Below are 13,770 nucleotides of genomic sequence, written 5' to 3'. Positions count from 1 at the left end.
GTGATTTATGCATTTCTTTCTGGTATAATAAATACAGGGAGCCATTCAGCATAATTATTAAACTAGCCAAATATTTATTTTAGATCTATTGTAGGTTGTATTGCTCTATGGCACATTAGACAAAGTCTATATTGTGAGAGCAGCTAGAACCTGGCGGCCACTTTCATCCCAGCCCCAGTCACACTTTTATCACAAACCTCTCCAGGGAGGAGAGACTTAAACCTCCCATGGGAAATGACAGAAAACAATTTTTATTATTGCTCTGGCAGGAGTCTAATGTAAGGTGGATTTTTACTGCTACGTGTGTTGACAGCACGGCATCCTGCATCCTTTCTGGAGCAGCTGATTGTGCTAGAAAGTTCTTCTTACTGCATTAACTCTGTTACAGGCACCAGGGTGTCTGCTTCGCCTCAGTTTTGTAGTATGGAATTGTGTTACTTAGAGGAAAATAATTCTTAGCAAGCAGTGAGGCTGCAGCCACATCCTCTCTCCCAGCAGAGCACGAGCTCAAGGACAGAGCAGGTCTGTAGCCTGGGCAGAGCAGCCCGTGGAAGGTTTCTGCAGCTTCTGCTGTGCCTGTCTGCAGGGCTCTGGTAGGTGCCACTGAATTGTCAAGAGACTCACTGGCAGAAACTTGAAAGCAAAGTTGTTCTCCCATACAGACCTTGTCCTTTAAGTGGAAAGGCCTGCACACTGCAAACTTTGGAGCACCACAGCTATTTTAATCTACATCGATTATGTGTTTGAATTCATCCATCCTTGTGTTTCAGAACACTTTGGAAAAAAATCACAGTATGTTTTCTGTCTTGGGCTGGAAGGGATGAGCAGGAAAACAGTCTTGCTACAGAATTATAGAGTAAGGGAGAGAAGCTGGGACAAAGCCTCTGTCTCCTGACCTTTGTGGTGCTTTCTGTAGTATCCCAGCGTCATTAAAAATACAGTTGTTCACGTTGGCTTTTCCTAAATTGCTTAAATTTATGTAAAGCAAGTACATAAATACTTTTTTTTTACATGTTGTCACCACAGGCATGCCATTGTAACCCAATTACTAGCACTTCTAAAAACGAAACATGATATTATTTTGCATATGTGCAAGAGAATTTTCCTACTCTGGCAACAAGTCGAGAAGCGGGTGAGGGGCGGGAAAAGGATTACAGAGTGGGGGTGGTAAAATGTATTTTAACAGAAGAAAGCGTGCAGAGTTACAGTCTCACAGCAAGAAATAAACATTGTAATCATAAACAAATGTAATATTGAGAACAGAAGACAGTGATTTTATTGTATTGACATAGGACGCTTGGGCAACAGTGAAGGACTTGTTCTCTTCTATTAGTCAGGGCACAATAGCAGGAGGGCACTCTCTGTGACCATCGCTTCCAGACAGTGTGTGTGAGAGCCTGGATTATAAAATGTCTAGGAAAGTCACAGGCAAGAAGAAGGCTTGCTTTGAGGGGAAATTGGAGGACCTCTTCACCACAGTTCCTGAGAGTGAATGTTCTCAAGAACTCTGGGAACCAAAACAGCACTGAGGCCTGCTCTGCCTTTCACATAAATTTAAATGCTTACATTTACACTTTGCAGAGCATTACCTGCACGTTGCATTTTGCTTTAGAACCCAGAGCCAGCTCTGCAGATTTGTGCAAACTGGTGAGGCAAACTAACGATGGGTCTTCATGTGACACCGTGTTCTGTCCTCATGGGTCAGGTGTCTGCTTTCTGTGCCACCGGCTTAGATTCCATCAGACTCCTCACACAGACACGAGGGGATTATGTTTCTAAATCTGAATCTCAGTGGGAAATGTTGTTTCTTGTAAAAGAAGCTATTCTGGAAGGAGACTTTTGTTGTGGACTTATGGACACAATCTGGATGGCACAACAGGCAGACAGTGCTGCATAAAGATGTGGGAAAAGCCTTCACTCTCTAAGGGTCATAAGTTTTGCAATTAAGTGAAATCAATAGTATGCTTGCAAGGGAATACTTGTTCTCTTTCTTTGTCTTTCTGTTCATCATATGTTAGCCACACATTTATTTTTTTTTTTTTTTGATAACTTGACATTTGGTGAGTTCATAGTGTAATGGGGAAGAGCTCCTTCCCTGTGGGTTTTTCAGCCCTGTATATTTAGAAAGGCAAAGAGTGCAAAAAAGGTTTTCCTTTTTATGGGAGAGAAGTGAGACAGAGAAAAACAAAATATCTTGGCCAAGTTTCTTTAGGGTTTTTGTGCAGAACTGGGTATTAAAGAAAAATCTCCAAGTCCTGAGCAGTGTCCATTTAATGTGTGGTTTGCATGTGCTTTGAGAGTATCTTCTAGCTACTCACTTGTTTGTTTAGAATCCAGACTCATTCTAAACAAACCACTTTTTTTGTTGAGATCAGATTGCAGATGCTGGATACAAATGTAATGTGAAGCTCAGTTTGTTTGCTTGTTTTTAGTGCTAACACTAGGAGGCTTTTAGGGATGTTAAAAACAAAAGCAAACATACACACAGAAAAATAAAACCAACTCCGAGTTGTTGTATTCTAGTGCAAGCATAACGAGAGGATGTCTCTCTTCTGTCAGTACAAGGTAAAAAAACAAAGCCTGCACCTCCCTTTTCTTGTAATGTGTTTGAAGCAGTTCTCATGAAGGAACAACTCCCATTTGAGAAAATACAACTACAGGAAGTTTTTGTGCATTTATAGAATTCACAATACATTCTAGGGCATATCTGCAATGCAATAACCTTTCTTAACAACCTGCTGGCATATGGGGCAGAGAGAAGAATCTAAAAGATGCTTGTTGATACCATTAAGGTCAGGGCCTGTTTCTTATAAGGCACTTTTCTAATAGAGCAGAGCAGCCTTGCAGCAGCTCTCTAAGTCAGGGAATAACTCATCCTTGGAAGCTGCCTGGTCCAACAGGCATGTTTAGAACAGATCCAACTTTGAAATTAGATCCAGCTATAGAGATATATTGGGCTGCTGAGACCTCTGTCCAGTTGGGTTTGAAACACCTGCAAGAATGGAGACTCCTTGTCCCCCTGCACACCTGTTCCAGTCTGTGACTAGTCCCATGACAAAAAAAAGATTCCCAATACCTAACTGGAATTTTCTTGGTTGCAGCCTGTGTTTATTGCCTCTTTCCTGTGCACCTTCAGAAGTTTGGCTCTGTCTTCTTTAGAAGCATATGTTATATAGATGAATAAAATCATAAGATCTTATTTTGCCTTTTCAAGTCAGGACAAATCCAGTTCTCTCAGTCTCTCACCTTGCACTCCAAATACCACCAAGTCAGCAGACTGGTCCCTTCATCCAAAGCAAAAACTCAAATTAATTTGCAGCAGATATGTTTCGGCCTTCAAAGCATCAGTGAAGGCCAGACACGTGGAGTGAGTTATTTCTGTGTTTGAAGGGAAATGTGTTGGCACAGACACAAGATACCTTGTTACTAATGTAACTTTTGGCAGGTATGTTCACTCAGACAAGTTCCTTAGATGCCAGAAGCAAAGCAAAGTGTAACCTGTATTTCTCACATGCAGCCTCACAAAACAGCCCTGTGTTCAAACTTTCAGTCAGCCTTGGTTTTTCTCCTGCCACATGGCAATGCATATCTGAAAAGAAAATTCAGCAAACTATTTGGAAAAATAAATGTTTTTTGAGTACTCATGTAAATTCTGACTATAATTTCGATTTAGTTGTATGAATGCCCAGAACTATTCCTTTTATTCCAAAATATTCAGAAATGTTTGAAAGAAAGAAATATATGTATGGTTTGAATTAGTTAGCAGGACGATTCTTCACTGACTTCCTAGATAAAATTGATTTCAGCCTATAAAAATCCTTTCTGGACCTTGTCTGTCACCAACTTTTATTTCCTTTGCTCCATTGTAACCTGTCTTCATTGTAAACAAGGTTTTAAAGACATTGTGATGACAGATTGAACATCCAAACAGAGAAAACAAAACCTAATTGTGTAGGAAGTTTACCTTGTGGGGTTTCTAGGTGAATTTTTTTTTTTTCCCCTCACAGTGTCAAATGGGTCTTTAATGAATTTAATTGTTGCAAAAAGTTACCTTCCTATATGCCCTGCTGGCTGTCTTGGTTATGTTTCTCTAGTTGGTGCTTTCATGCCAGGTGGTGTTGGGAAATTCTTTCTCAGGCAATCTGCCAACATAACAACTTCTTAGATGTGACTGGCTGGAGGTTTTTTTGTGTTTTGTGCATACATCTCTCAAGCTATGCTGGCCAATTGACTGTTGTTACTATGTCTACATAGTATCTCCAAACTCACCATGCCCTGTTAGCAATTGCTATTAACACAGTTGCTTAAAATTGCCATGGAAAAGATCATGTGGTTTTTCTTGCTGGTTATCTTGACACCTGTGATTTATTTCCCCCCAAAAGTAATATTTCAAAGCAATTTTTACCAAGATTTATCTTTTAGTTTTGGACTTATTGACCGTTCTGGAGTGCTTTATCACCTTATTATATCTCACTATTTCCATACTACTTGAGAGTCCTAGAGGACAGGATTAGGTAATGAATCTACTTACAGTATCTCCTTAGTTGATTGCTATCTGCACAGTTTTTGCCTTTCCTTTTCCATTGTAATGGAAATATAATGAATGATTATTCATTTAAAAAATTATTTCCAATACAAATACTTCAAGGATAGTTCACATACCTGTTCCTCTGTAGAAATTTTTTCATCAGCAAATCACCAATCAATGTTATTCAATCAGTTGTGAACATACTTTGTGATGTTTTAATTTAAATTATTTCTTTCATTAATTTTATATGGTTGTGTACTACATGTCAAAATTTTTATTCAAGCTGAAATACATCTACTTCTCTCCTGTTACCTACTGAACCTAGTAATCCATCAAAGACAGAAATTGAGCTGATTTGTCATGTTCTTCTTCTAGCTCTTCTTGTCACTGTTATATTCCAGTGAGAGTTGTTTGCTTTATCATTTGCTCTATAACCTTTCCAGGACTTGAGTAGATTGTGATTTCAACAATTTCTCTCTGATTCCTTCTTCCTCTTTTCTTGTTCCTGTCTTCTGTAAACTCTCAAAGGTTTAAACACCACTTTGATTAGTTGCTGAATTGGTCAAGACCAGATTTCTTGAAACCTGTTTCATTTGGAGATATCTGTCGTGTCTGAATAATCCATATATCTTCTCTCTTCTGGTCAGAATTTATTTCCTTTAGCATCTACAGTGATTTAAAAAAAAATCTTTTAGTAAGAATTGATTCCTCTAGCTATTTTGCAGGTCTAAAATGCAGACAATCAAACATAGTTGTTGTTGCTCTAAAAATGATGGTGTTTATCCTATTTTTAGAAGAACTGCTGCAGTGACTTGCCTGATACTTCAAAACTGGTCAATGGTAAAGGAATAGTACCTGGAAGTTTCTGACTCTTTCTTACGATATTCAGAGCCTGCATCATGGGTTAGGACTCAGATGTGCTAAACTTTGTTCAAGCAAGGTGATCCTGTCCCAGAGCAAGTCATGAGGAAAAATATAATATAAGAGGCAGACAATGCTGATAGACAAACAGGAACACTACAGGAAAACATGGAAGACGGCAATAGTTTGTGAGAGATGCACACACAGAAAAAGAACTCAACCCTAAATTCTCTTCTCTATCAGAACGTTCCTAAAAGAACATTCTGATAGTGTGTGAGATCAATGTGTCCTTGCTGATGCTGACTCTTTTTAAGAGGAACATGAGCAAAATCATGCTGTTGAAACTGCAGGCAGAGAGTTTGACCAATTGAAATTTCTCTTCAAGCACTGTTACAAACAAAATGACCATCCCATTCTTCGCCTCATTGCACACAATTTGCCAGCATGGTATCACATCAGCCTTTCAAAGAAAATGAGAAATATAGTATTCCTTCTCCTATATTGTGAAAGGACTCAGAAGGAAATGTAATGTTGGTAGAGCATCTCAAGTGTCTGTATAGAAATCAGCACTCAAAATCACAGACCTAGAAGCGGTCTCAGATTGCTAACACTTTTTCTGCATTTCTGCAGGCTATTGTGTAGCTTTGTGCATTCTTGTGTTTTCATCATGCACGCTTTGGTTCCTATGCAGGATTCACCCATCTAAAAGGAATGTACTGAGCTTATACATCTGCAATGGATACATAAAAATCTTACTAGTCAGCCTCTATTTTTGTTTGAAGCATTCTGACCTGATTTGGGAGTGTATAACATAGATGAATTCAGGGTAAAGGAGAACCCAAACATTTTGTTTTTATCTTGATGGGGTAACTACAAAATTTGTCTTCCTTGTAATGGCACTTGAAGCTGGCAATTAATGGCACTTTATAGACTTGGGGGGGGGGGGGTTGTTGTTTGCTTTATTGGTTGATTGATTTGGCTTTGGTTTAGGTTTTTTCCCCATTTGTGGTATACTGAAATAAATCTACGAATATATGAGCTGGGTTTGAGGAACCATCCTCCATTTCACCTTTCGTAATTCTGTAGTGTTGGTGAGGATATGGGAAGTATCTGTTTAAATTGAGGAGAAAGAGGTAAGAATGTGAGGGCTCCTAGAGAAAAGATTGATTGAGCTTGGAAGACAGGCTGTGATATCTGAACACAATTACTTATTATTTTAGGGGTGTGTGTATATAGGCTAGTGATGTCAGATAGCATGGATGTACATGTAGCTCATTACATGGTGCTATAATCTTTCCAGCATATGAAAATCTGGAAGGGAGCTCATAGAGAGTATAACAGTGTAGCTGCCTAATGTTGATTCGTTTTCAAAGTAAAATCTTGGTTTACATTATTCAAATCAGTGTTCATTTTTTAAAGAAAGTCTCCATTAACAAATATGTAGAAAATGTGCAGAAACTAAACAAGAAGATAGATATGTTGTGCATTTATATTAGTGGATTATTTGATGTTGTAGGTTTATGTAATATATTTTACCTTATAGTTTTGTGACATTTTTATAGTATCCATTGATCCATTGAATTTCAAACTGACTTTGACATTTTCATACCACGAAAGCAGGCAAAATTTGACATAAACACTTCTGTATCTTGTGCACTTCTTTTTACACATCAACTGTGCTCATCCACTGACACCAGATGATTTCCAAAGTGGCACCCAAGCCTGCAAATAAAATGTGAATAATACCTCTTGTGTACATTAGAAGCACAGGTTTGGAAACTTGTAAAACCCAGTGTTTGGCAGCGCTGTCTCTGTGCTTCATTATTTGAGACAGATTATTTGTGTTGTAACAGTTCCCAGCCTGGGAGTCCCTCACTTAAACCAAACCTACAAGTTTGTGCCTTCAGCCCTGAGGTTCCCTCCTGTGTGTGCAGTTCCTGCTGCTGTGGCTGCCACACATGCACATGACCAGCCTTACTCATGTGCACCACCCCATTTAGAAATGCACATATGGGGCAGAGATGCCATACTCTAAATGATTAAAGAAATTATCCAAATCCCAAATTCCTACTTTCATTCAAGCGTGCACATAATCCTTAACATACCAAGCAGTGTTTTAAACAGCTATTGAAAGCAGTAACTCTTAGGCTCTGCAACTGATTATGCATCTAAAAAATCACTTTGGTTAATGAAATAATTTTGTTTCTATTCATATTTCATTGTCTCTTTCTCTCCTTTAATTAATTTTAACCCACAGAAAAACTGACTAAAATCACCCTCAGTGTAAGTGCATGCTCACCATCTTTGTTCTAATCCCCATAGAGTGTTTGATATTATTTTCAAGTCAAACCTAATTAACAGTGTATGTTCTTTATTGAATCCTGAACATTTCTGTATATTACATATCAGTGCTGATTCTTCTTGTGTGCTGTCATTTTCAGAATATTGTTCTGGTCCATGTCTTTGTCCTTAATTTCAGGAGGCATCACATTACAGTAGAAATTCATCTGATGGAAAACAAACCTCATTTTTCTCCTTTTTTATTTCTCCTGTATTTTAACACTGTGTGTGTGTACTGGTTTAAAAGCTGTGTGTGATAGAGAATTAAAGAAGAGGATTCAAAAAGAGAAGTGTCCTTTTCAAAACTACTAGTGTTGCCTGTGGTAAAGGGCACAGGATTTGAATAAAAAGACTTTTCAAGATCAGGTGTGAGTTCCAGTGATGCAGCAGTGTTGGGATGGTGACTGCTGCCAGTAGCTCTGCTTCTGTCACTAGAACAATGTTTCCAGTTCAACACAAAATATAAACACGTTTAAGTCCTTTTTGCATGTAAGGCAGCAAAAGACTATCTTGTAGAGGACCTGCTTTGTACAAGATGGCTTTGTTACTTACATGATGAAAATTAAACATTTGCTAAAGTGTCTTAGTGAAACAATGCCCAAAACTACAATAAAAAAAAAGAAAATGCAAATAAAAACATCAAAGCAGAAGTACATAAGTGTATAAGCATAAAATATATTTGGAATAGTTGTGATGCAACATCTCTGATGTAGTCAGGATTCTGCTTGGCCAGCTTGGCCTGCTGGTCACAGAGACTAGTGCCTGTCTTGGAAAGAAGGGTTGCCTGCTTCACTGGGGCTCAGGGCAGTAATCCCAATATTTGCCTTGGTACAGGCATCAACACAGGCATCAGCCTGTGCTGATGAAGGCACAGGCATGCCAAGATCTTGGTATGGCCAGAATAAAGTATCTCTAGCTAGGTTTTAAACTCAAGTACCACTTATGTTATCAACTTTCCTCAATGGCCGTCTCCCACCATTTTAAGGTTCTTCAAATCTGCACAGTTGAAGTGAAGATATGAGAAGGACCACTTGTGCTGGGTAAGGGAGGCTGCTGGATAATTTAATTTTAAATGCAGTTGTATGGTAAGAGCTAGCTTTCTTCCCTTTGAGACATCATTGGGATTCAGTGCTTTTAGCAATTCATTTATTTAGTTATTTAGATGAAATTGCAATTGGAAGGCTTATTTCCAATGAATCATTCTTTGTTGTTAATATTGAGCAGGGGACTACTGTTTTTTGTTTTATCCTCAGTCACTGATACTGAATAGATTTGTCTGGAGTAATAAAAGATTAGTATGGATCCCTCATGAAATTTCATTTTCAATGTGTCATTCTTTCAGACAGAATGATTTTTAGAAACTGTTTGTGGATGGATATTGGTTATGGAACAGAATTATTTAGGGTAGCTGAATTCAACTGTTAAGGCTACATAGTATCCTAGACTATATCTAAAGGTAAGCAAATCATATGTTGAGATTAAAAGACACATGATTTTTATGTGGAAGCAGATAGCACTTCTCTGGACAAGTTTAGTGAACCCAATGCAGAATTCAGCAAGAGCTTCTGCCCTCAAATATCTGGGGCTGGAAATGATTTTGGAACTACCTTGCTTAATTCAGACAATGATAATTTCATTTTTAAAAGTAACTATCTTTGCTGGAATACTTCAACATTTGGATACACACTTGAATACAGTTATCAAAATCTGAGATTAGATGTTTTCTGTTGGTTTGTGTCTGCCAGGTAAAAATAAAAGAAATTTAGATCATTCTCCCATGTAAGTGCAAAGTCTACAGAGGGAAAAATAGGATAGCAAAATAAAAGTAACCAGATTCTATTTGAGATGTTCCTGAAGCAGTATGGAAAACTGTTCTGGGGCACCTGGGTTCTCCATTGATCTAGTGACCTCAGGCAAGTTGCATCACCTCTCAAGTTCTTCATGAACCAGAGATAATGCTCAAGGCCTCCTTTTGTCACATGCTTTCAGATCTATTGATGAAAGATGCTTCACAGAAATAATAATCCTATTCATAGAGAATTTAATGTCTTATTTTCTTATTTAAACTTATTTTACATGTTAGTGCAAATGGATTCAGGAGTTCTGGAACTGGGAAACCCAGTATTTACTCTAGGCTACTCCAGCCCTTCAAAGTGAACTTGTCCTGAAAAAAAAGGTATTTTTTAAGTGTCTCTCCTAAAAGGATTCTGAATATCTGATCTGTTATCTGCTTATTTTGTTTCATACTCTTATCCTTGGTTGGTTGCCCCCTTTTTTTTTCTTCCCCTTCCCTCCAAGTTTTGCAGAAACTGTCTTTGAACTATTCATTCCTGTCAAATCAGGCTGACATGACCTAAAGGATCAGAAGTTGTTATGGGAGTGGGATGGGTGGACAGAAACTCTTGTGTAGCATGATTATGTAGGTTTCTTATCCCTAGGGAACCAGGGCAAAAGTCATGCCTGTCTTCATTCCCTCTGCTTTGAAAACCATAGAATGGACTTGCCAACATAGTGCATCCAAACTTGAAGCTATCTTTATCCTTAGCAAATGGGATGGAATTCTAGCCAGAAAGTGAAAGAATAAGATTTACAACACAGATGGGACTGCTCTGTGCATGAATAGAACAGGTGAGGCACAAATTAAAATCCTCATCACTGCATAATCTGATTCAGGAAAGCTGCTACAGCTTCCTACAGAGGAAATGGGAAAAGTTATGTGTAGGACTTCTAGTTCTGTGCAGCACTGATCTATCCAAAGAAGACAAAAGAATATCTGGTTAGCTTTAGAAGGGGCATCAGGAGGGAGAGCAATATTCTGAGTTACTTGTTCACAGTGACAAAATCAAGCCTTAGCACCAAGAAAGAGGTAAGGTAGATATTTTATGGGAGAGAGGGAACCTTTCTAATGCAAAGGTTGAATGGATTAGGTGGGACCTCTACAACCTCTGTTATAAAAACCTCTGGTTTTTAGAACAGGATTACCCAATTGTATGTCAGGAATTACATAAGAATACCTGATAACTGCAAGGTCTTCTGAACTCCATTTGAACCACCTTTTCTAAGATTGTTGTATAAAGTACAGGTTGTGTTGTGAAACGCAGATATGCAATGATGTAAACAAGACATTTGTGCACTAAGCTGTTAAGATTTGTCTGGCTGGAGACTGACAGAGATGAAAGTTTGTCTTATGCAAAGCAAAGTTGCTAAGAGAAATGCTGTCCTAAATGAATCATTCAGCCCTCAGAGGAGGGAGAACCAAAGCCTTTGAAAATAGCCCCAACTTGCCAACAGCACCAGGACTCAGAAGCACTTCCAGCAGCATAGTGAGCACAGCTCATAGGATGGTAGCACAATAAACACTAGATAGCACTAGCCTTGCTAAAGATTACAAACACTTTTACCTCATCTCAGCAGCTCCCAGACAGAAAGAAGCTTCTCATTCTTGGTTTCAGTCATGGATACTGGAAGCTGATGGCTGTGAGGTGAAGAAGCAGCATCCATGTCATGTCCACAGCTAGAGAAATATTAGTATTAGAGAAAGGCATTCAGGGAAATCAGGGAAACAAGTTGCTGTTGTAAGTTTGGATGACAGAATTCAACAAGTGCTATTGCATCAAAGGATCAGATCTCAAACCCTTACTTATGCATGCAGTCTTATTTAATCTTCCCTGTAGTCAGGTGCTTGTTCAGCCCCATAATAATTTCCTGAGATACTGACAGAAATCACTACCAGCCCAGAAGTCAGTGGTAATATCAATGGGCACTTTCCAGTGACACTGGATCTAGCAGCAGTATTTGTGCATAGTGTTGAAATTTGGCTATACAGCAATTCACTGTTGCTTGGTTATTTTGTCTCCCCATTAATGCTGATATATACTTTTCCATTCATTTTTGTGGACAGTTATGGATAAATATTCAAGCTTTAAGTTTTACATGAATATATTCACTTGGAAATAAAGTCTTTAACTCAGCAATATTACATTAGAAAAAAGATCCATCAAAAGCTTTTTAATAGAAAACCATATAACAAAAGAAAAGGATAATAATGCTTTATTACATCTTCTCTAATACTTTCTAGTTTAACTAAATTTACTGAGAAAAGCCTCTAGTTTTCCAGTCAGCACAAGTACCAGGCTTACAAAAACACTTTTGCTCTACAGAAAAACAGCATGAAGAGTTGCTTATGGGGAAATTCTAGCTTGTCACATTAAACTTACTTAGCTGGGAGAGAGGGAGAGAACAGAAACCCCGACAAATCCACGAATGGTGATGCTTGCAGCCTGCCTTGAACTCACCAAGTATGACGAACAGTGACACTGCTGTCTTAATGTATTGCTGACAGAGCTGCTGTACTCATTAACCTTTGATGAAACAAGATGTCACTTTGTTCACATCAAATGCTCCTTGATGCCAGTGCTCAGAGACTGTTTTTGTTGCTGATGCAGACATCAGCTATTGTTGAAAACATTCTCTTTCCCTTCCAGCATTTCACTGCCCATGAGGATTTATAGGTGCTGATCGTTATCAATCTGCAAATGGAGTTTGAAGCCAAGAGTGCACATTTAATTTCTGCAGCTTTTAATTATTTATTTTTATTAAAAATCTTTAATTGAAACATAATTTGCCTACATTTAAACTCCTGAAAACATTAAGTTCTTGGTGTGCTACAGGATGCTGCCACAAGCTCAGGGACACATTTGAGTGATCCCTTCATCTTTCTTTTTGAGGTTGCTGGAATTACTAAAGAATTAATTAAAGCATTAGAGCTACATACTAGAAACACATTGTAGTGGGGAGAGGCATTGAGTTTTGTAACATTCTGGACAGCATTATGTAGCATTGATTAAAACAGACTGTTCCTAGTTCCTGATCTGTTCTCCAACTTTTTATCAGCATTGCTTCTATTATCAGCATTAGGAGTCAATCTTGCTATTTTATGTACAGTAAATATCATGTTGTCTAGTGAGAAAATCCTGACTGATTTGGAATAATTCTCTAATCTGGGAATAATTTTTGTTTAGTCCTTAATTTGCATGATAAGTACATTTATATTGCTATCAGATAAATGAAAGCAGAGCAAGAAAGGAATTTTTTTTATTTCCTTGCTGAATACAGAAATGTTCAGTACGGAAAGTCTGAGATCAGGGGTGCATGTTCTCCCACTTGCTTTTGTGTCTGTAATTTTAGTGGACAGAGCAATATTTACAGATGACCTCTAATGACATTCTTTCCACTTTAGAGTCCTCAGTATCTTTTTCCTTGCATTAGAGAACTTTGCAGGTTTTGCATTTGATTTGTTTAATATTTTTTTTCACAATTAAGTCTGCAATCATTACACCTGTCATGCAAATGTAACATCTTGGGAAGCATTTGAGATAAGAGTAACGATTCTTCTAATTTGCAGTTATGCAAAAGAAAAGCATCTGATCATAGCTCAGTGATGAAATTCTAGCTAAAGGTCATGTCATGCCTCAGGGGCTGATGAGCCCTCAAAGCTTTGTGGGATAATGTAGCTCTAGAAATGTTTTTAAAGAAAAAGATTTGAAGGGAGCTGGGTAAATCAGCAAATTGTTTCAGGCATAGGAGACTTCAGACTCTCACAGTAAGAGGAGGCAGCAGAAGTGAATGTTAAAGACAGAAAGTGTAAGTGGATGAGATGCAGGCAGAAGTATTTTCATGGGAAATGTAGGAAATATTAATAGTTTGCTTAACACTGAAGCGCATCTGTCCCATATTGAGTGATGAAAGCCCAGGAGATTAACCATCCACACAAGTCCAACTTTACAAGATGAACATGTGATATTCACAGAATAGTAAACTTACATGAAATGTGACGGTGCCACTAAACAGCAACACAAAGGAAAGTGCATCTGAGAACGCTCATGGAATACGATCAAGCATAGCTGATAGAGAGTCCTTGAAAGGTGCTGGTAAATACACTCATTTAAAGACTTTCACCTGTTGCTTTAAATCATTCATACCCCATGGCATGTCTGCCAGCACCCTGACCCCTGGTGCAGAGTGAGGAACATCAAAGGCAG

The 13,770-nt window shown here is 38.3% G+C and overlaps 2 long non-coding RNA genes across 35 annotated transcripts in view; one reads left to right on the top strand and one right to left on the bottom strand.

Moving 5' to 3' along the window:
- Positions 1–13,770, top strand: part of LOC116183367 (uncharacterized) — a 487,183-nt gene that overhangs the window by 370,777 nt on the left and 102,636 nt on the right. The window lies entirely within an intron of this gene.
- Positions 1,261–12,173, bottom strand: LOC146768040 (uncharacterized). The gene is made up of 3 exons (XR_014954473.1): positions 11,947–12,173; positions 11,131–11,243; positions 1,261–5,194 (listed from the first exon to the last, which is right to left on the bottom strand). It is a non-coding gene; the product is annotated as an uncharacterized LOC146768040 (long non-coding RNA).

This window comes from Lonchura striata, chromosome 3 (genome assembly GCF_050655825.1).
Source record: "Lonchura striata isolate lonStrDom1 chromosome 3, ASM5065582v1, whole genome shotgun sequence".
NCBI lineage: Eukaryota > Metazoa > Chordata > Aves > Passeriformes > Estrildidae > Lonchura > Lonchura striata.
The sequence above is the reverse complement of the archived record's forward strand: the minus strand, read 5'-3'. Positions and strand labels throughout refer to the sequence as shown.